Source organism: Sus scrofa, chromosome 16 (genome assembly GCF_054392235.1).
Source record: "Sus scrofa isolate SSC_HxYL_T2T_F1_AM1 chromosome 16, Sscrofa_HxYL_maternal_Yorkshire_Landrace_v2.0, whole genome shotgun sequence".
Taxonomy (NCBI): Eukaryota; Metazoa; Chordata; class Mammalia; order Artiodactyla; family Suidae; genus Sus; species Sus scrofa.
The window spans coordinates 53,569,468-53,592,223 of NC_139398.1; the positions used below are offsets into that span (position 1 = coordinate 53,569,468).

Genomic DNA, 22,756 nt, shown 5'->3' on the forward strand with positions numbered 1-22,756 from the left:
GTCATACATCTATACACCCTCTTTCTCGTATTATCTTTCATCATGTTCCATCAGGAGTGATTGGACATAGTTCCCTGTGCTATACAGTAGGACCTCACTGCCTATCCATTCTTAACAATCTGCATCTGTTAACCCTCAACTCACAGTCCATTCCACTCCCTCCCACTCCCCATTGGAAACCACAAGTCTGTTCTCCATGTCTGAGTCTATTTCTGTTCTGTAGATAGGTTCATGTATGCCATATTTTAGATTCCACATATAAGTGATATCATACAGTGTTCTGTCTTTCTCTTTCTGACTTAATTCACTTAGTATCAGAATTTCTAGTTCCAGAGTTCCCATTATGGCTTAGCAGTAATGAACTGGACTAGTATTCATGAGGATGCTGGTTTGATCCCTGGCCTCACTCAGTGGGTTAAGGATCTGGCGTTTCTATGAGCTGTGGTGTCACTGCAAATAACATTGTTTTGTTCCTTTTTATGACTGAGTAGTTTCCCATTGTGTATATGTACCACATCTTAATCCATTCATCTGTCAATGGACATTTAGGTTTTTTCCATGTCTTGGCTATTGTGAGTAATGTTGCAATGAATATTTGGGAGCATGTATCTTTTTCAGTAAAAGTTTTGTCTGGATATATGCCCAGGAGTAGGATTGTTGGATCATAATGGTACTTCTATATTTAGTTTTCTGAGGAGCCTCCATGTTTTCCATAGTGGTTGAATAGAAATAAAAATAAAATGTACCAATTTACATTCACACCAACAGTGTAGGAGGGTTCCCTTTTCTCCACACCCTCTCCAGCGTTTGTAATTTGTTTACTTATTAAGGATAGCCATTCTGACTGGTGTGAGATGGTACCTTATAGTTTGATTTGCATTTCTCTAATAATTAGTGAAATTGAGCATTTTTTCATGTGCCTGTTGGCCATCTGCATGGCTGATTTGGAGAAATGCCTATTTAGGTCTTCTGCCCGTTTTTCATTTTTTTTTTTTTTTTTTGATGTTGAGTTGTATGAATTGTTTGTGTATTTTGGAGATTAAGCCCTTGTCAGTTGCATCATTTGCAACTGTTTTCTCCCATGTGGAAGGTTATTTTTGATTTATTTATTTTTAAATGGTTTCCTTTCCTGTGCAAAAGCTTGTAAGTTTGATTAGATACCGTTGGTTTATTTTTATTTTTATTTCTATTTCCTTAGGAGACTGACTGAAGAAAACGTTTGTACAGTTGATGTCAAAGAATGTTTTGTCCATGTTCTCTTCTAGGAGTTTTATGGTGTCCTGTCTTATGTTTAAGTATTTAAGCCATTTTGAGTTTATTTTTGTGCATGGTGTGAGGATGTGTTCCAGTTTCATTGATTTACATGCAGCTGTCCAGTTTTGCCAGCACAACTTGCTAAAGAGACTTTTTCCCATTTTATATTCTTGCCTCCTTTGACCAAGATTAATTAACTGTACGTGTCTGGGTTTATTTCTGGGTGCTCTATACTGTTCCAATGGTCTGATATGCCTGTCTTTGTACCAGTACCACACTGTCTTGATTACTATAGCTTTGTGATATTGTCTGAAGTCTGGGAGAGTTATGCCTCCTGCTTGTTTAATTTTCCCCCCCAGGATTTCTTTGGCAATTCTGGGTCTTTTATGGTTCCATGTAAATTTTTGGATTGTTTATTCTAGTTCTGTGAAAAATGTGATGGGTAATTTGATAGGGATCACATTAAATCTGTAGATTGCGGAGTTCCCATTGTGGCACAGTGGAAACGAATCCAGGTTTGATCCCTGGCCTCGCTCAGTGGGTTACGTATCCAGCATTGCTGTGAGATGTGGTGTAGGTCAAAGACGTGGCTTGGATACTGAGTTGCTGTGGCTGTGACATAGGCTGGCAGCTATAGCTCTGATTAGACCCCTAGCCTGGGAACCTCCATATGTCGCAGGTGCTGCCCTAAAAAGAAAAAAAACAAAAACCAAAAATCTGTAGATTGCTCTGGGTTGTATGGACCTTTTTATTTTATTATTTATTTATTTATTTTTAGGGCCACACCCGTGGCATGTGGAGGTTCCCAGGCTAGGGGTCTAATCAGAGCTGTAGCTGCCAGCCTATACCACAGTCACAGCAATGCAGTATCCGAGCCCCCTCTGCAACCTACACCACAGCTCATGGCAACGCTGGATTCTTAGCCCACTGAGTGAGCCTGGAGATTGAACCCACAACCTCATGGTTCCTAGTCAGATTTGTTTCTGGTGTGCCACAATGGGAACTCCCTGTGTGTCCATTTTAATGATATTTATTCTTCCAATTCAGGAACATGGAGCACCTTTCCATTTCTTTGAATCCTCTTTAATTTCCTTGATTACTATTTTATAGTTCTTAGCATATAAGTATTTCACCTCCTTGGTCAGGTTTATTCCTGGATGTGTTTCTTAGGTTTTAAGTCCCTGTTCATTCTGAGGTGCGTCATCAATTTGACAGTAGCTCTTTTTTGAGGGAGAGTGGGATCATGAGTGAAAGAGTCAATTAAATTTGTACCTCACTACAAATCACATTCTGATTTCAGAAAGAGTAACATTTAGGAGTTTTATAAAAATGAGAAAGCCAATTGACTTTATTTTCCTATTTAAGTCTGAAGGATCATCATCCAATAAAATTATTCTAAGTAATGATGGGAGTCTTCGGGAAAATTTTTTATACAAGCAGTTTAGTGAAATCACCTTATTCAAGGAAAAAAATTGATTTCCTCTCTCCTTGCATTTCAGTAAAGTCCAAAACAGTCATCTCTAAGAAGTACATTTTTCCAGCTTCACACATGGTTATTTACTGTTATTGTTTTTTCTTTTTATAGCATTTTTTATTATTCAATTACATTTATAATTGTACAGCGATCATCACAACGAAATTATAGCATTTCCATCCCCAACCCCCAGTGCATCCTCCCACACCTGACCTTGCCTCATTTGGAAACCATAAGTTTTTCAAAGTCTGTGAGTCAGTATCTGTTCTGCAAAGAAGTTCACTGTGTCCTTTTTTTTTTAGATTCAACATGTAAATGATAGCATTTGATGTTGGTGGTTGTTATTGTTGATCCAACTCATCAAAACGTTTTTGTCTGTCACCTTCAGCTACCTTCAGTGGGGAAAGCTAATATGTTTATGAGCATAAGGTACTAAAGAGACATGAAAATAAAATAAGCTGGAGTTCCATTATGGTACAGTGGGTTGAGGATCTGGCATTGTCAGTGCAGCAGCTTGGGTCACTGCTGTGGCACAGGTTTTATCCCTGTTCTGGGAAATTCCACATGCTGTGGGAATGGCCAAAAAATAAATAAGATAAAATAAAATAAATCAAACTGTTACATTAGTTAGAAGTATTTTTAAAATACTACTAATCTAAGAAAAAGATGTTGCATATCACCTACAGATTGATTATATACTAGCTCACCATATTAAAAATGTTCATTTGTCTGATATAAAAACAAATTATAGTTAAAATCTTGAAAAATCTCACAATTTAGTGGTACTTTTTTTTTTGTCTTTTTAGGCCCAAACCTGCGGCATATGGAAGTTCCCAGGCCAGGGGTCGAATTGAAGCTATAGCTGCCAGCCTACACTACAGGCACAGCAACAGAACATCTGAGATAATGTTTGCTATCTACACCACAACTCATGGCAACGCTGGATCTTTAACCCACTTAGCGAGACCAGGGATCCAACCCATGTCCTCATGAGTACTAGTCAGGTTCATTACCATAGAGCCATGACAGGAACTCCCTAGTGGTACTTTTTGATACAAAAATTTTCTGTCTCTTTTCCTTTCCTGTCCTGGAAATAATTATGATCTCAGTAGGATGTTAAATAACTCACAAGATGATACTGTATCTTTGAAGTTTATCATATTATAAATGAATTTTCATTAATCATTTAATCTTTTTTGTTCTCTGGAGTAATCCCCTTTTATAGTTGTTCTTGCGTTTCACATACTATAATATTAGAAAAATGACAGCTACTGGACTATCCCTGTTTAAACTTTTCAGAGACAAGATAAAGCCATCTGTTTCTTCAGCAGCAGATCATGAGGTTATGAAATTATTCTCTCTCTGATACCACAAAAAAGACAGAATTTTAATACTATTTTTTTGAAATACCAGTCTTCTAGACATGCTTTTGTGTATTTGCTATTAAGCAATTTTACCCCTACCATAAATATAAAAACAGAATATCTAATAAACAGTATCAAGATACATGCTTATTAAGTTTATGCTGTACCCCTTCATCTCCATGTTATAATTCTTGGAAGGCATTGAAATATGAGAGACTTGAGCATTCGATGTAAGCTTTTATTATGAGTATGACAATTGAGGGAAGCAAAAGGAGAAATGATTGTATCTGCAAATTTTCTCTAAGCTGACTATTCTGAGAGCATCACCACCCTGCCCCAGTTTTATTGAGATATAATTGACATATAATTTGTATAAGTTTAAGATGTCCATGTTGATTTCATGTATTTAGATATTGCACAATGACTGCTACCATAGTGTTAGCTAACATCTTTAACTCATCACGTAATTACCATTTCTTTTGTGTGGTGAGAACATTTAAAATCTACTCTCTTAGCAACTTATAAGTATATAACATAGTATTTTTAACTATAATCACCATGCTGTACATTAGGTCTCCACAACTTATTTATCTTATAAATGGAAGTTTTAACATCCTAACTAGCATTTCGCCATTTCTCCGACCCCCAGCTCTAGCCCCTGGTAACCACTTTTGTAGTCTGTTTTTGTGAGTTCAGCTTTTTTAGATTGATTCTATATATAAATGATATCATATAATGTTTGTCTAATTTATTTCACTTAGCACAGTGCCCTCAGGTCCATCCATGCTGTTGCAAATGGCAGAATTTTCCTGTTTCTCATGGCCAAATAAGATTCCATTGTGTATATATATACATCACATCCTCTTTATACATTCACCCACTGGCAGATGCCTAGGTTGTTTACATATTATTGTAAGTAATGCTAAGCTGAATTTTGGATTTCAATTATCTTTTCAAGATCCTGCTCTCATTTCCTTTGGATATGTACTCAGAAGTGGAATTGCTGGGCCATACGATAGTCCTATTTTTATTTTTTTGAGAAACCTCCTTTCTCTTTTCCATAATGGCTTCACCAATTTATAGTACCAACAAGAGTGAGCAAGGATTCTTTTTCTCCACATCCTAACAACAGTTGTTATCACTTGTCTTTTTGCTAATAGCCATTCTAATAGGTGTGAGGTGCTATCCCACTGCGTTTTGATTTGCGTTCCCTTGTGATTAGTGATGTTGAGCATCTTTTCATGTTCCTGTTGGCTATCTGTATGTTATCTTTGAAAAACATCTATTCAAACCCTCTGCCAATTTATTAGTTAGATTGCTTGTTTTGTTTTTTGTTTTTGCTATTCAGGTGTGTGAGGTTTTTATTACAGGCATATCTTGGAGATTATTGTGGGTTTGGTTGCAGACCACCACAATAACCAAATATCACAGTAAAGTGGGTCACACGAATTTTTTGTTTCCCATACATATGAAAGCTATGTTTACACTATACTATAGTCTATTAAGTGTGCAACAGCATTTTATCTAAAAAGTGTACATATCTCAATTAGAAAATACTTTCTTGCTAAAAACACTAACCCTTGTCTGAGCCTTCAGTAAGTCATAATCTCTTTTGCAATATAACATCAAAGATCACTAATCACAGATCACCATAATAATTATAGTAATAATGAGAAAGTTTGAAGTACTGTAAGAATTACCAAAATGTGACACAGAGACATAAAGTGAACAAATGTTGTTGGAAAATTGCAGTGATAGACTTGCTTAATACATGGTTGTCACAAACCTACAATTTGTAAAAAATACAGTACCTGCAAAGCAAAATAAAAAGAAGACTAGAAACAAGGTATGCTTGAATATGTAGGGTTTTAACCTCTTATCAGATATGTAATTTGCAAATATTTTCTCCCACTCAGATTTTCATTTTGTTGATGGTTTCCTTTGCTGTGCAGAGGCATTTTAGTTCTACTTGTTTACTTTTGCTTTTTTGCCTTTACTTTTGGTTTCAGATCCAAAAAAAATCATTGTCAAGACTGATGTCAAAGACTTCACCACCTATGTTTTATTTTAGGAGTTTTATGGTTTCAGGTCTTATGTTCAAGTCTTTAATCCACTTTGAGTTGATTTTTGTGTATGGTGTGAGATAGTGTCTGAGGTGCATTTCTTTGCATGTGGCTGTTCAGTGTTCCCACCACTATTTGTTGGGACACTCTGTATTTAGAGGATAGAAGGAGAAAGAAAAGAGAGAAGCAGTTACAGGAAAGTCCAGGTCAAGATAAAACTGGCTGATAGTGTTTTGAAAACTTGTCAGTACTATTTGTAGAAATGTAAGCAATTTATGCTTGAACAGGGGTCCCAGCAACCAGTAGAATAACAAAATTAGGATATTGTTTCTTTGGTTTGGAAGAATAATGAGTATTAGTTTTGTAGAACTTCTGTAGGAGTTATAAATGATGTAAGAAATAAAAAAGTATCTTTATGTGCTGCAACATTGCATTCAGAGCCAATCAGACAGATCTATTGAGCTCAAGGCTCTAGATGAAGTGGAACGAAGCCCTTTGCTTCATATTCTGAAACATTGAACGATTTCTTTCTTAATGTTACACAAACTTGAATCTGTTGCTCTAGAGATACCTCTTTTCAGCTCTGCTAAGAAAAAATTGACTCTCAGTTGTGCAAAGTTTCCATAGAAATGTTTCTTCATGAGGCATATTTTAGTGATGTTCTTTAAGGAAATAGTCAATTCACAAACTGGAAAGTGTAGATGGAGGGCCAGAGTAATTATATCACAAGTGAATCTTGCATCTATTGGATGTACATAAACATGTAAAATATAATATTGAAGAAAAAAATCCAGAGAATAGCTTAGTTTACGTTGAGAATGTTCCTATTATTTGCCATCCATTTTCTTTATCTATCTATCTGGGGAGTTTACGAATTATCTTAGAGATGTTTTTTTTGACAGGTAATATAAATCTAGGGCATCATTATTTGAACTCATTCTTCTATCTAATGGTGGAACTGGTGGTGGGCCCACTAGATGTTGATTTGCAAGTCTGTTTTCATGAAGATTTTCTTTTGATGGAAAGAGAGAAGACAGAAGTGGAAAAGCACAGAGGGTGTGGAAGGGAAGAAGCAGGTATTTGTCCCTACTTTTCAACCTAGCCCCAAGGATAGGAAGTGAACTGTAGGAAGAAAAGGGCGACCAGAATAAGCTATTTTTATGAAACATTCTTTAAGATCCAGGGACATAGACCATATATCATGAATTTGCTACCCAGAAGGTATTTTGGTAGAATGCCTCAGCCTAGTAGCTAAGAAAGAGCTCTGGAGAGATTTCCTTGAATGTAAACCTCTGTCCTCTGAATTTCTAGCTTTGTGACCTTGGGCAAATTTCTTCCCTAAGCCTCAGTTTCCCATCTCTATTAGTTTTCTATAGCTGCTGGCAAATCACCCCAGATCGGTAAACAACAGAAATTTATTATCTCACTTCTGGAGGCCAGCATTCTGAAATCAAGGTAAGGCCATGCTCCCTTAAGGAGGCTCTGGAAGGGAATTTGGTCTTTGCCTCTTTTAGTTTCTGATGCTTGCTGGCATTTTTCAGAGTCCCTTGGCTCATGGCTGCATCATTCCAATCTCTGCCTCTGTCTTCACATCCCTTTCTCTCCCCTACCTTTCTTTCTTTCTCTTCCTCTCCTCTCCCTGCCCCTCTTCTCCCTCTCCCTTTCCCTCCCCCTTTCTCCCCTCCCTTTCTCTGTGTCCCCCCGCCCCCACTCTCCCTCCCTTCTTCTCTCTCTCCCTTTCTTTCCCTCTTCCCCTCCTCCCCCCAGTGTATGAAATTCCCTCTATCCCTCACTTATAAAAGACACTTAGGATTGGATTCAAGACCCACCTAGATAACCTAGGATAATCTCCCCAGTCAAGATCCTCAATTTAAGCACTCTGCAAAGACTCTTTTCCTTTATAAGGTAGCAATTGTGGGTTCCAGGGATTAGGATCTGAACATTTTGAGTGGCCACTATTCAGGCTTCTCCATCATCCTACAAAGTGGTGATAATAAAAATGTCTACTTCCTGGTCTTGTGATAGTAAAGGATAAAACACAGATGCAATATTTAGCATAGTTCCTGCCATACTCTCAACCTCAATAAGTGGTAGATATTCTTCTCACTGAATGGTAAACTCGTTGTAAGCAGTTACCACCTCCATTTTTGCACACCGTAATAGCCCTCATGATCAGCATAGTGTTATCACAGTAAATATTTGTCAAAAGAAGCATGGTGAAAAGGAATGTTTTCCACAAATTTGCTTGCTCACTGTATCTTGAGCATGTAGAGGAATCTGGAGGACACCGCAACACTTTGGAGAATGGTGTTTGCAGCCTTAAGGTTATTGGGAGATACTGCTTTTGGGAGGAATATGAATGTTGTCAAGTCGGTACCACATGCTGGTAGTGGGCGGGAGGCTACCTCCAAATAGCCCAGAGTAGGCTTTTGTCCTGGAGCAGTTCAAGGCAGACAGAACTGATGTAAGGTCAGATAAGACACCCTATGGGATTCCCCAAAATACCTGAGTGAGTGAGATTTTTCTGGGATCTGGGAGTCATTTGTCAATAGAAAGGGACGAGCTCTTGATTCAGGGCTAATAGATGAAATAAGCATGTTTGAGGCTCTGCCAGAGTCATATACAGCTTATAATTTGCTTCCTAGTTCTGTTGTTTCTTCTATATTTACTCATTTTTTCCTAGTAATTCTTCATCCTGACTACAGTAATTTCTACTGCCTTTGACCTCTTTTAGTGGCCTATATCTTCTTATATAATTTTTAAACAAGGGCAATAAATCCTTGGTCTATGGTCACCCTCTGCATCTAGATTGATTAATCTGCTATTCAAATGCAGTTGAAAATTGATATCCTGCTTCTAACTATAGCTATAAAAATGAAATATGGATTTAGAAATCTTTCTTGGCAAAAGCCTAAGGATGACCATGTAATTTGTTGTCCAAGCCAGGACACTTCCAAGAATGAAAGAATATTAATTATTACCCTGGAACGGTCTTGGATAAATTAGGATGAATTGTCACCCTATGTAAAGGTCCCAAGTTTCTACTTTATGAAGGTCTAGGTGTGTTCTCTCTTACCTCAGGACAAATCTGGTCAAGGCTGGGGAGACAAGAGCCTAGAATCAGACCCACATATTAGTTCAGGGAGTAACCCAAGCTGAAGATGCAAATAGAATGATCAGTTTGGCAAGTAAGTTTAATGTCTAGATAGTAGAGCAACATCTTCCAAGTAAGCAGATCATCCTATGGTTGGAGACCAAGACAAAGTGTTATTAAATTCTAACAGGTGAATAGGAAGCGGAAATGGGGAGTTCAGATGAATGATAGTTGGCAGTAAAAACAGACAGGTTATCATAATATGGACTCAAGAAGTGTCAGAGGCTGAACTGTGTTGTTAAACAAATGGTGCCAGTAAGAAGGGATTAAATTGAAGAAAAAATAAAGCTGGAGCCATCTTGACCAGTGACTGGTATTGAATCCCAGCCATGAAAACTGCTTAATCTTCCTCCTTCAAGCTAGGCTGGTCCTGGGGCCTGGGGCTGTGATGGGATGCCATGTACAGAATAGAGAGGTTATCATGTAAGCCTTGTTTAAGCTGCAGAGCAACATTTACTGTGATTACAATTTTGTCTCCTTCATAACCAAGAGCTCCTTTGCATGCTTTCTCAATGCTTGTTATTTCTAGATCCTGCTGTATATGTGTACGGTTGACCCTTCTCTGCATGCTGCACCCCCCACTTTTTTGTCTGCACCCATAGCATCTGGAAGTTCCTAGGCAGAGCAGTAACCAGAGCCACAGCAGTGACAATGCTGGGTCCTTAACCCACTGAGCCACCAGGGAACTCCTCTGCATATTTCCTCTTTCTGGATGAATGTCTCACTATTCTTCTGTGTGTCCCTTTTTCCCTGTTGCTCTTTTTTCACCTTCCTATTCCATTTCATCACCTTCCTCTCTCTCATGTGACCATTTATTTATTTGTTGTAGTTATCGGATACCATTTAATGTTTCTTACTAATTAAAAAATGTCAATAAGTAGAATATTTATTTCACCGTGTTTAACAAAGAGGACAACAAAAAAGCTAAATAGAATTACTTTTGACTTTGGTGGCCTTCAATTGATTTTTTTCCTGCTCTTGCAGATGAGTGGTTCTTTATAAGAGGGAGAGAATATTTTTCTTGATTTAAATGTTTTAATTCTACATAAAACTTGATGTGTTTTATAGTCATTGTTCCTTTTAGCCAGTTACCATTTCTGCAAAGTGAGGAAGAACAAATATTAACATTTACATTTTATTGACAACGGAATTGGAGAACAGAGCAGATAAGCAGTGTGTTTCAGACTGAATAGAATTATTAAAAGTCATATTAGAATTCAGTGCTCTGAATTATTATTCTAGTGATTTTTCAAAATATTAAAAAATACCAAAGTACAGAGATATTAACATAAATACTCATAAAATTATCACCTAGTACCTAATGTCTTACAGGTTTATAATCCTAATTATTACATCATAATATCTTACCAGTTTAGGTTATATTTTTCTTTCTTAAAAAGGATAAATAGTTCGGATATAGATGAAGTTCCATATATACTCCTTCATGTTCTCATTCTTCTTCTCTCCTCAGAGGCAGCCATTTCCATAATGAGTTTTAATAATTTCTCTATATTCTTTTATATTTCAAATTTGTATGTATTAGCTCCTGCACAATACATAACCCTGTTCTGGAATGGAAAATCCACATATGAATTGAACAGTAAGTGTCATTTTGCCACTTGATTTTAATCACGATTATATTTTTGATGTTTATCTATGTTGGTACATATACTTCAAGTTCATGTGTTATAACTGCACTATAACATTTTCTTTTGTATGGATATACCATTATTTATAAATTCATTTCAGCCCAGAAGCCTTTCCACTAGATTTCATAGCACAATATTTATATGATTTTGTTACAAATTTTAAGGGGTGATGTCTATGGTATTTCCACAAATATTCAGTCATATCAGAGTTTCTAATTCATTTTAGCAACAAGGATGATTCCATTCAGTGTATGTAACCACTGGTATGGTTTTTAGGAAGTAAAACTAAAGATTTAGACTACAATTTCATTTACTGTGATATTACCTTATTTTGACAGTGTCATATGGTAGAGAGTCTGAATTTGACACAGGTACCTATTCTAGAACATTTTAGCGAAAAATAATGAAATACTTAGGATTCTGGGATATGTACCTTTTTTTGTTACCTCAAATAGAAATACCATTGTACAGTCATAACAGAAAATGGGGAAAAGTATAGAAGTCAGTTAAGTGAATTATGCTACATTTATCCATAAGATAAAATATGATGTAAGAAAGAAACTGATGCTTAAAAGACAGTTTAATTAACACTACAACTAATATGAGGGTAAAAATACAGAAATGAAAATTAGATAAAATACTATCTATATTTGAAAAAGAAAGAATATGGAAAAGCCAAGAAAGAAAGCACTAAGTTATTAAAATTAGTTGCTACATTCCTGTATTTTCCAAGCATCCTCAGTCCTGGCTGTGGATCAACATTACAAAAAGAATATGGTCGCAATTCACTCCTCATTCAGAATTAGAATCTATAAGGGTAGGACCTGGGCATTTGTATTTTTGAAAAGCTCTCCAGGTAGTTCTGATGCTCAAACTTGAGAACAAGTTGGTTGAAATATATACTCACAACAAAAGTAAAAATACAAGATTAAACTTAATAAAAAAATGGGCAGGATTCCTGTGGGGAGGAGCAAAATAAAAGATGTACTGTATTAATGGATTGGAAAAGTCAATATAGGAAAGGAGCTCATGCTTCCAAAATTAATCTATGTATTGAATTCAACAATACCAGCTGGATTTATTGAAAGTTGACCCAATTATTCTGTAGTTTGTATGGAAGAATAATCAGTTGGGTACACTAGCAAAGATATAGGAACAAAACTACTGTAATTTTATGTAATTTCATAAATTTCAATATTTTATGACAGGCAGAAATAATTCATTTTTAAGTGACTAGGTTCATCTGCAAATTGAAAGGCAAGAAATGGTCAACTGGAAAAAATCTTGTAGATGTTAAAAATACTGAATTATGATTTTATATGATAGCACTTACATATGGGGCCTAAAAAAATGATTCAAATGAACTTATTTACAAAAGAGAAATAGACCATAGACAGAAAACAGTCATGGTTACCAAAGGGAAGGAGGGGATAGATCGAGAGTTTGAGATTAACATCTACATACTACTCTATATATAATAGATAAACAAGAATTTACTGTCTATGCGGGGAACTATATTCAAAATCTTGTAATGACCTGTAATGGAAAAGAATATGAAAAAATATGTATAGATGAATCACTTTGATGTACACCTGAAACTAACTCAAGATTGTAAATCAACTACAATTAAATTGGAAACAAACAACTCAATAAATATTGCATTCAGAATCAAATAACTGAACTATATACATCAAGAGCTCACGTTTAACACGACTTCTATCAAATTCCCATGGAAATGATTAGACACTAAAAAAAAAAAAAAAAAAGCAGGAGACCTGCTGTATAGTACAGGGAACTCCACCCAATATTCTGTTATAATCCGTATGGAAAAGAATCTAAAAAAGAATGAACGCGTATATATGTGTAACTGAATCACTTTGTTAGCAGAAATTATCACAACATTGTAAATCAACTATACTTCAATAAAACTTTAAAAAGTCGAGGAAAAAACAGAGGAAACATTTTTATCAACATGGAAAACTAGATGGTGGTGCTTGTTCTCATACCATAAACTTGAAGAAGACTTCAAAAGAGGAGTAAAAAAGAAATACCTATTGGATATTAGTATATTATAAAACAATACCTCAAAATAATATAATAGAGCTTCAGTAGAAAAACAGATCAAAGGATTAGAATAGAAAGCCCTAAGTAGTTCTAAATAATAGCATATTCCAATTTTCTAGAGGTAACAGCTATTCTGACTTTTCTTACCACATATTACTGTTGCCTGTTTATAAAAATTGAATATTAACAGTTTGCATTCCTTAGAATCTAGCTTCTTTCATTTAGCATATCTAGGAGAGTCGTTCATACTGTGTGCAGCAGTAGGTTTTTTTCATTGTTGAAGAATACTTAGCTGTATGAAAATCTCACAATTTATGTATTTTTAATTGAAATATAATTGACTTAAAATTTTGTATTAGTTTCAGGTATACAACATAGTAATTTGATATTTTATATGTTATATCCCATATAAAGTTAATATAAAATTACTGGCTATATTCCCTGTGCTGTGCATTACATTCTTGTATCTTATTTATTTTAAGCCTAGTAGTTTGTATCTCTTAATTCTCTTCCTCATTTTGCCTCTCCCCAACCCTTTCCCCCACTGGTAACCACTAGTCTGTTCCCTGTGTTTGTATGTTTCTCTTTTACTATGTTGTTCCTGTACTTTTTTTTTTCACATTCCAGATACAAGTGAAAACATACAGTATTTATCTTTCTCTGACTTATTTCACTAAGCATAATGCCTTCCAGGTCTATCCATTTTTTATATCTATATCTCTATCTATCTATCTGTATGTATATCTTACATTGTCTTTATTCATCTATTGAGAGACACTTGTTTCACTTGAGTTACTTCCATAGTTTGGCCATTGTAAACAATGCTGCTATGAATATGGGAGTGCAAATTTCATTCGAATTAGTATTTTTATTTCCTTTGCATATATACCCAGATATAAAATTGCAAAACCGTATGGTAGTTCTATTTTTAATTTTGGGGGAAAGCTTCATACTGTTTTCCACAGTGGCTGTACCAATTTATAGTCCTACCTTTCTGATGGGTATAAGATGATTCTCAGTGTGGTTTTGATTTGAATTTCCCTGGTGATTAGTGGTGTTAAGTATCTTTCCTTGTGCCTATTTGCCATCTTTATGTCTTTTTTGGCAAAATGCTTACTCAGGTTCTCTGCCCATTTTAAAACTGAGTTGTTTGTTTGTTTTTTTGATACTGAGTTGTATGAATGTTTTGTATATTTTGGATATTAACCCTTTATCAGTTATATCATTTGCAAATATATTTTCCCATCCAGTAGTTGTGTTTTTGTTTTGTTGATGGTTTCTTTCATTCTGCAAGTGATTTCAAGTCTGAATAGGTTCCATTTGTTTATTTTTACTTTTGTTTCCCTTACCTGGGCAAAAAGGTCGAGAAATATTTTGCTAAGACCTATGTCAAAGAATGTGCTGCCTATATTTTCCTCTAGAAGTTTTGTTTTCAGGTCTTATATTTGGGTCTTTAATCCATTTTAAATTTGTTTTTTTGTGTGCTGTAAGAAAGTATTCTGATATCATTCTTTTACATGAAGCTATTCAGTATTCCCAGTACCGTTTATTGAAGAGACTATTTTTTCCCTATTGTATATTCTTATATCCTGTGTTGTAGATTAATTGATCACATGTGTGTAGATTTATTTCTGGGCTCTCTGTTGAGAGATAGGATTTGCATAGCATATCTTTCCATTTTTCTGTATTGCCTCTTAGATTTTTGCAGAATAGTTTGAATATGATGGTTATTAAATATTCTTTACATGTTTGCTAGAATTCCTCTAAGTCATTTGGTCCTAGAATTTTGTTTGTTGGTGTTTGTTTGTTTGTTTTGATTAACTGATTCAATTTCAGTACTAGCAATCAATCTGTTCATATGATCTATTTTTTCCTGAATTGTCTTGGAGGATTGTATATGTTTATCAATCTGTCCATTTCATCTAGGTTGTCCAATTTCTTGGCATATGACTAATATTCTCTTATTATTGTATTTCTTTGATATCTGTTGAACTTTTATTTCAATTTTTTTTTTCATTTAAGTGCTCTCTTTTCCTTTTCTTAATGTACCTGGCTAAAAATTTATCAATTTTGTATATATTTTCAAAAAACTAGCTCTTGGTTTCATTGATCTTTTCTTTTTCTTATCTATTTATTTATCTCTTTTATTTATTTCTGCATTGATCTTTATTGTCTTCTTTCTTCTATTGACTTTGGGCTTTCTTTGCTCTTTTTCTAAGTCCTTTAGATGGTAAGTTAAGTTGTTTATTTGTGATCTTTCTTATTTCTTGAGATAGGCCTGAATCTCTGTATACTTCCTCCTTACAACTACTTTTTCTGTGTCCTATAGATTTTAGAAAGCTGTGTATTTCTGATTTCCTCTTTAATTTCTTCATTAACCCATTGGTTTTTTGGTAGCATGTTGTTTAGTCTCATGTATTAGAGTTTTAAAATTTTTCTTCCTATAATTGATTTATAGTTTACTGTTCTGACTGGGTAATTTCCATTATTCTATCTTTCGGGTCACTTATGCATTTTGCCATATCACTTAATCTGCTGTTAATTCCTTCGAGTATATTTTTTCATTTCAGTTATTATATTCTTCAGCTCTGACTGGTTCTTTTTTAAAAAAATATTTTCTAGTTCTTTGTTGAAGTTATCATTGTGTTAGTCTGTTCTTTTCCCAAGTTCACTTACCATTCTTATTACTATTACTTTGAACTTTTTATCAAATAAATTATCTCTGCTTACTTATCATTCCCCCTCCCAGGGTTTTATTTTGTTCTTTTGTTTGAAATATATTCTTCCTTTTCCTCACTTTGTTTAAGTCTCTATGTTTTCCTCTATGAAACTAGGTGAAACAGTTATCTGTCCCAGTCTTGAATGTGTGTTCTTATGAGGAAGTGTCCCTATGACATGTGCATGTGCCCAGTGGCTTTGATGGAAGAGCTGGATCTGAAGTGAGCACATGCTATGTCTTCCCTCAAGTGTATTTACAGACTCTGCCTTTGTGGGCGGTAAGGTTGGAGTCAGGGGATAGAGCCAGAACCAGGTGTTAGCTCAGTCTTCTTCCATTTGAAGAAAAGGCTTTGGCCTGAAAGGCTGAAGCAGGATCCCTGAGGGAGCTGGCTTCTACACAGTTTGATGGCTGCCTCCATCTTGGTTGAGGGCATGGTCAGGGCCTGAGGGCTTGGAGCCAAGCTTCTGCGCTCACTCTGCTCCATCCCTGGTGTGAGTGTGCTCACTGGCAATGAATCATGAGGGCATGCTGGCGTGGTCCTGGCAGGCCATCCAGAGCACTGCCTAGTTTTCATTCTGCTGCCTGTGTGCTGGGACTGGCAGCCAGCTAGTCTGTGTGTAAACCGTTCAAGATCAGAGTCTTGGTTTCTTAAGCCCTCCGCAAGTCACCCTGTTTTTTAAACCAGCTAAAGGTATTTATGTTCCTGGTGTTGGACCCAAGACCTGGAGTACCTAATATGTAGCTCAAACCCTTCACTCCACAGTAAGGATGCTTGAGTCTGTGATATTCCCCTGCTTCTCCTGGGTCACCTACTAGCATGTGAGTCCTCATTAGATGGCTTCTTCTTTCCTTGAACCAGACCATGTGGTTCTTTCTTTACATCCTTGGTGTAAAAGAGCTATTCTGCTAGTCTTTAGGTTGTTCTCAAGGAGAGTTGGTCTATATGTAGTTGTGGTTTGGGTGTTTTTGTGAGAGGAAGTGAGCTCATTGTCTTCCTACTCTGCCATCTTCACCCTACTTCCTTTTATTTATCAGATGTTGACAGATATATGGGTTATTTCTAGTTTTTAACTACTGCAAATAAAGCTGCTATAATGGAGTTGAACACTTGGATAGCCCCAAATTAAACCTTTTATTATTTTCTTTCTCTGGCTCTATCAGCCTTTTTGATACATATTTTAATTTTTACATTCCTAAAAGGAACACTATACTTCCAAAGATGTGGTGTGTTCCTTGTTGTGTTTCCTAAGACTGGTTTAGAAGAGATTTTTTTTTCTCTGTTCAATTTTTCACTTCTTTTTCTTTTTAAAATTTATTTGTTCTTGCTCTTTTTCATAGTATTTCCAACAGGAGTAGAACTCCAATATAGAAAAAACTCCTATAGATTAAAAACTACTATTAGTCAAGATATGACTCTGGAATAGTGATTAAATATAAAAGAAAAATTCTCTTATATTGTGGATTGACTCTACATGTCTCTCATATCAATGTTTTTTTTTTTTTTTAAAGTTTTATTTTTTATTTTTTTTGTCTTTTTTTGTTGTTGTTGTTGCTATTTCTTGGGCCGCTCCCGCGGCATATGGAGGTTCCCAGGCTAGGGGTCAAATCGGAGCTGTAGCCACCGGCCTACGCCAGAGCCACAGCAACGCGGGATCCGAGCCGCGTCTGCAACCTAGACCACAGCTCACTGCAACGCCGGATCGTTAACCCACTGAGCAAGGGCAGGGACCGAACCCGCAACCTCATGGTTCCCAGTCGGATTCGTTAACCACTGCGCCATGACGGGAACTCCCCTCATATCAATGTTTTAATAGGATTCTTTGTACTTTCCCATAAGTGGGACTCAATTAAATCCTGTTAAACATGCTACATATGATATTATTGCTTAATTACACCAAGTACATTGCCGTTGTTTGCTTTTATCTTAGGAATTTCTTTTCTCTTATATATGGGACAAGAAATTTTCTTAAAATAGTCATGTCTTTTTTTCTCATTTCTGTAGGAAATTTAAAGCAAAGGGAATTATTTTTTTTTTATCCCTCTCAAGAAGGGGGATAACTTTTAGTGAACTTGAGTCTCTGCCCCTTGTTTTAGGGATTTACTAAAAACATTCTGTTTTGCTGCTCAAATCAGAAGCTGCCAAGCATCTGGGGACAATCCCACACTAAGGATTGTGGGGGATGTCAAGGGCCTTTGAGAAGAAGGGCAGTGGGGCTAATGCTTAGGGTTATGGCGGAGGGGATGGGACAGTTTTGCACAACAGAGAGGCAGTTTACAGCCAATTATCAATCTTCCTTTGCTGAATCTCCTTTTTCCTTGTAGTCACTTGGAATCTTTTCTAGCGAGAGGTTCATTTCTGCAGACACAGATTGCACAGCGCAAGACCTACAGACTCCTCTTAGTAGACATTATCAGAAGTTTATTGGAGTGTTTTGCCAAATCTGCAAAGACATTTGCAAATATCCAAGCTGTTCCCACTCTCAAATGTCTGGTGAAATGTTGAGGTGTAGGAGAGTGATACAGAGGTTGAACAACAATAAATACAAACCTCTATGGGTTGTTTTTACCTCCTCAGATGCAGAGCAAGAGCAGTTGGTAAATTTTAACGCATGTTAAAAGCTGGAGTCCTTTCCAAATGGATGATATTGGTTCATAGCTGACCTTAAGAGGGGATGGTGCAGCACTTAAGGAAAATTCAAAAGATTTTGAACAGAGGAGTCTCCTGATGACTTTATGTTGTTTCCCTTCCTGAGCTCTTACCCACCTGCTAACACTTCATAACTTCTGGGTGGAGGAAACCAAATTCCTTAAAGGCTTTATGTAGATATTCTTAGGTTTCCAGTTTCTAGAATCCTAGACTCTAAGCGAGTATGAGTAATACTTGACTTGGCAAAGTCTGTGAATTTATTTTTTATTTGGATTCCTTGTCCAAGTAAAATGCCACTCAGGATTTTTTCCCCTATGGATCTGATTTGATGTTTGGCCTGAGATCTCTCTTGCTTTGGCTGAATAATATTCCATTGTATATAGGTACCACATATTTATCCATTCCTCTGTCGGTGGATGTTTAGATTGCTTCCATGTCTTGGCTATTGAAAATAGTGCTGCAGTGAACTTTGGGTGCAGGTGTCTTTTCAAATTATGGTTTTCTCCGGATATATGCCCAGCAGTGGGATTGTTGGATCATGTGGTAGTTCTATATTTAGTTTTTTAAGGAACCTCTGTACTGTCCTCCATAGTGGTTTCACCTTTTAACATTCCCACCAACAGTGCTGGAAGATTCCTTTTTCTCTACACCCTCTCCAGCATTTACTGTTTGTAGACATTTTTTTTTTTTTTTTGAACCATACCCTGCATACGGAGTTCCTGGGCCAGGGATCAAATCTGAGCCTCAGCTGCAGCCTACGCCACAGCTGTGGCAATACTGGATCCTTAACTCACTGTGCCACAGCAGGAACTCCTGTTTGTAGACTTTCTGATGATGGCCATTCTGACTTCTGTGAGGTGATACCTCATTGTAGTTTTGACTTGCATTTCTTTAATAATTGGTGATGTTTAGCAAAGAGCCATTGTGCTATATTCAGCTATAACACAAGATTTGGTAAACTCTCCTTATGCTGTGGGAGAGTAAGAGTCTTTGTTTCCTTTACCCCATCTGGTCCTCACATCCTTACCCATGATGAGGAGGAGGATCCTTTAGGGTACTACACATCAAAGTTGTGCTAGGCAATGCATTCTGTGTTAAGCAAGAGAGAAATTTATATTTTTTGTAAATGCCATTTTTAAAAGTTGAAGGGTAGAGCCAGAGAGAGATCCAGGGATAATGGCTTTCTTGACATTATTATGGAGGCCCAGAGGACCAACCACTGATGAGAGGGATTTCAGACTGGCTCAGTGTTCATTTTGTATGAACTTGATAGGAAAAGCAGAGGCATGTTTTTAATCTTTATCTTATTACATACTTGCATCTTGTGTCTGCTCAGCTGCTAACAGGATTCTGACCTTTTGGGTTTGGGCCTGAACCTGGGCCCCCTTCTGTATGGATGTTCAGTGCTCTGGTTAAACTGTTAAAACTCTGAGAAGGAGCAGAGTCCTGTGCATAGTCCCTGAAAAGAATCATAGGGGGCTCCTAGGAGATATTTCTTGCTGCTCCTTTGAGGGGCCTACGAGGTGGGCTCACCAGCCCCTGCCCAGTTTTATCCCCTTTCCCAAGGCAGCTCTCAGAGTAATCATAGCGGACTGAGCTGAGGATGTGTAGGGAAAAAATGTATGAGAATGATACTGGCAGTTTGCTAAATTCCTGAGGTGACCAGGAAAATCTTACACTCATTTTTCTATTTCGTGTTGCTGTCATTATCTCAGAGTGTGAGCATTCAGCTTTGATTAAAATGTGCCCTTTTCCAACCACCAGTTTATTTGTGCTTTGGTGAAGACAGACGAATCCCTTAAGAAGATATTATTAGGCTGGTGCAGTAAGAACTGTTATGAATCTGTGACAGTTTCAAGGCAGAGAGGTCTGAAGTACCTAGCACATTGTTGCTCATAATTCAGAGCATTGGCAGAAGTCTTGGAGAATAAACAGATTTTCTTAGCCTTATTACTTGCATCAGTATTAATAAGCCCTCTTTTTTTCTTTTTTAGGAAGGAAACTTCATCTTCACATTTACATGCAAAATATTTTACTAGGACTCCTATTATATTTTTTTACTAGTTGCTTATATGGTAAGCTGATCAGTTCCAGTTTACCTGGGACTGCAAAGCCTAAATAGGAAGAACTAAGGGCTTGAAAAAAACATGACTAGACTCCATGCCCTTAGTCTCCACAAATGGATCCTGCCTCAAGTTGCTCACAATGATCTGTACATTCTGCTAGTTCATTTATCTGTTTTTGTAAATAGGGCAAGTAATGCCTGCCCTCCACAGCTCATGGAATGGTTACTGACCAATGAGATGAAAATGAGAAGGTTTGTTGAAAGCAAGGCATCTAATAATTGTTTTTCAACATAAGGCAGCAAAACCAATCCATTGGATTCTCCTGATTCATCAGGTCCATCTTTGAAAGATCAGAGACTTGAGTTGTAGATTTTTCCTGTTAAAATAGGCAGTGTAGGGTGTTCCCATTGTGGCTCAGTGAGTTAAGAACCTGACTAGTATCCACGAGGATGCAGGTTTGATCCCTCGCCTTTCTCAGTGGGTTAAGAATCCAGCATTGCCACAAGCTGTGGCATAGGTTGCAGATGAAGCTTGGATCTGGCATTGCTGTGGCTATGGTGTAGGCCAGTGGCTACAGCTTTGAATTAACCCCTGGCCTAGGAACTTCCATACACTGCAGGTGTGGCCCTAAAGAGACCAAAAGAAAAAAAAAGAAAAAAAAGGGCAGTGTTCAACTTGCCTCGTTATCAACATCCCCCACTAGAATGGTACCATTGTTACAGCTGATGAACCTACATTGACATATCCTTTTTACCCAAAGCCTATAGTTTACAGAAGGGTTCATTCTTGATGTTATGTAGTCTATGGATTTGGATAACTGTATAATGTTATATATCCAATTAGTTATCTTTTGAACACTGACCTCTCCAAAAATTGGAGAAAAGCATATATGTTTGTAATATATTTATAAATATTTAAAATATGTATTTTTCCTAGCTCAAGGAATATTTATAAAAAGTAAACATGTTCTAAGCCACAAAACATGTTTCAACATATTTCGAAGACCACATTCTTGTAGGCCATATTCTCTGACCGCAACTTAGATGAGCTTAGAAGAGACACTCATGTAATGATGTGAAAAGAGTAAAGCTTTTTATAAAGTTATCCCTATTTCTTAGTACCTGCTTCTATTAAGGAGAGAAAGCATAATCCAATTTCTCTTTGCAGTGTAAAATATTAGATCAAAGGGAAGTACTTATTTGTGGGAAGGTGAGGGAAAAAATGGTGCTAGAATCTTTTCTGTGATCCAGCCATGTTATACTTTTCTGGAGGTTCTGGTGCTGCTGAGGTTTTTCAAAATTTTGCAGCCTTGCTGTGGCACAAAACCAAAAATGCTAATGTTTTCAGGTTGCTTTAAAATTTTGGTGTTCTCCATTTTAAAGAACTAAAGGGGGTGAAGGCATGGCAATAAGTGAAAAACTAATCTCAAACTAAAAATATAGCCCTAAAGAGTGGTTTTTGATTTTCTTTGTTAAGAGGTCAGTTATTATTTCAATCAAGCTGATCTATATTTCTCATTTTAATCTTTTGCCATGCCAGCTTGAAAAGAATTACATTGTTTAAATTTTAGTGCAATTTTTCAAATAAGGAATTGTTTAAGGGTTTTTTTTTTTTTTTTTTTTTTTTTAACATTCTGCAAGTAGCATTTAGCCTTTGTCTTGCTTTACTGATTTGATGCAAAGTCTCTCTAATTGCAAAGCCTTTGCATTTGCTTTAGGCCTTACATATGAATTCAGTAGATATACCTGTTAAATTTTCGTGTCATATAGGGATTTCTGTTTGTTGAAAAATATTTCAAAAACCTTAAATATAAGTGCCGAAGCCAAAATTAGATTATCTTTAAGTTAATTAAACTTCAGTTCTTCAGTGTCAGTGAAAAACTGTGTTGCTTTTGTCATGAAGGATGCTATTAGTATGGCATAATTTAAATGTTTGTGATGTAAAAATTTGAAATATTATTACTATAGCTGTTATTAAGTAACAATTACCTCAGTAGAATCACAGATCTAAAGTAACTTGAAAAGAACTCTAACTAGAGAATAAGAGAAAATATTTCAGATCTGTATTCAGAAAAATATTCAAGTTCAATGAAATTCTCCATGGTTCTGCATCTAGCATCATTCTAGTTTCTATGAAGCATATTAGGAAAGTAATTACCATGGTCTTTACATTATATTAGAAATAACCATGTGTTAAATTGGGGTTCATGAGAATGGCAAGGTTCAGGATAAGAGAGGTTGACGTGAGTGGCAGATGTTAGGAAGTTACAGAGAAAGAAAAAACAGGTGTCCTTGAAATACAA

General features: G+C 36.3%; 1 protein-coding gene across 6 annotated transcripts in view; it reads left to right on the forward strand.

Moving 5' to 3' along the window:
• IPO11 (importin 11) overlaps window positions 1-22,756 on the forward strand; it is an 820,387-nt gene that overhangs the window by 504,046 nt on the left and 293,585 nt on the right. For 2 of the 6 annotated variants that reach the window (XR_014831435.1, XR_014831433.1), the window contains exon 30: window positions 10,853-10,909. The exons of the other annotated variants lie outside the window; for them this stretch is intronic. The gene's annotated coding sequence lies outside the window, so the exon portion shown is untranslated. The remainder of the gene's footprint in view (window positions 1-10,852; window positions 10,910-22,756) is intronic. 6 annotated transcript variants of the gene reach the window in all.